General features: G+C 46.4%; 1 long non-coding RNA gene across 1 annotated transcript; it reads right to left on the reverse strand.

Annotated features, from left to right (window-relative positions):
• On the reverse strand, nucleotides 1-977 carry LOC124233012 (uncharacterized). The gene is made up of 2 exons (XR_006886957.1): nucleotides 941-977; nucleotides 1-482 (listed from the first exon to the last, which is right to left on the reverse strand). It is a non-coding gene; the product is annotated as an uncharacterized LOC124233012 (long non-coding RNA).

The following is a 977-nucleotide window of genomic DNA, read 5'->3' on the forward strand; positions in this document are numbered from 1 at the left end:
TTTACTATGCCAGAGAAGTAAAGTTTATTGGGAAGTAAATGAAGTGGCCTCCTTGCCTTCCAGAGAACACTGAAGAAGCAAGGAAAGCAGGAAACACAATAAGTACAGGAAACAGCCTAAAGGAAACCCTGGAGCTCAGATTGCAGGGAGCTGGACATCTGCAGAAACAAAGAAACTCAACCTTCAACAGGAAGGAGTTTGCCAGACATTGGGAGTTGATGATGCGTGTCTTTGCTTGTTGGGTCTGGAAGCATTTCCATGTCTAGAAATATCACAGTTGGCACGACAATGTTTCTAAATGGCAACTGAGCTTAGCAAAAGCAGGACCTGGGGACCTTTCCTGTCCTTGATCTAAACGGCTTCATTGTCATCTTCAAAGAGGGTGCAAGTTTTTAAATTAACAGAGACGCTTTTGAGAGCTGCCACAGGGCCCGCAGTAGCTGCTACTAGCATTGGTGGTGGCACACGGGTTGCGAGGAAGCCTGCAAGGACACAGAGATTTAGAATGGATTACGGAGAGGAGTGGAGAGAGCCCCAGGCTGCCTAATCAGACAACCTGTGAATTCTCAATGGTTGAGTTTAATTGGCATCTATTTGTTACCAAATCCTTCTCCCTGTCCCAGAATACCTTGTGCAGAGGGGGAAATTGACCTTCTGAAAAATATTATCTCATGCTCTTGGGCTCTCGTCTGCCTTAACCGATAGTTATTGTTGTGAGTAACCACCTCTCTCTCATCACCTCTCCATTGTTAGTTCCTTGAGGCAGGGGATGTATGCCCTTCACTGTTGACCTTCCCCATTTGTTTAATTGTCAGATAGTAGATGCTTGATTAATGTGTGCTGTTGGGTGAATTGAAAATATGGCCAACATGTGTGTGGCCACAATGTCTTATAGGCCCACCACACACGCTTTCCCAGAAATCCTTCGCCTCATACTCACTTGCAGTCCTCGCTCTCCAGCAGGCCCCGGTACGTGT

This window comes from Equus quagga, unplaced genomic scaffold, assembly GCF_021613505.1.
Source record: "Equus quagga isolate Etosha38 unplaced genomic scaffold, UCLA_HA_Equagga_1.0 149126_RagTag, whole genome shotgun sequence".
Classification (NCBI taxonomy): Eukaryota; Metazoa; Chordata; class Mammalia; order Perissodactyla; family Equidae; genus Equus; species Equus quagga.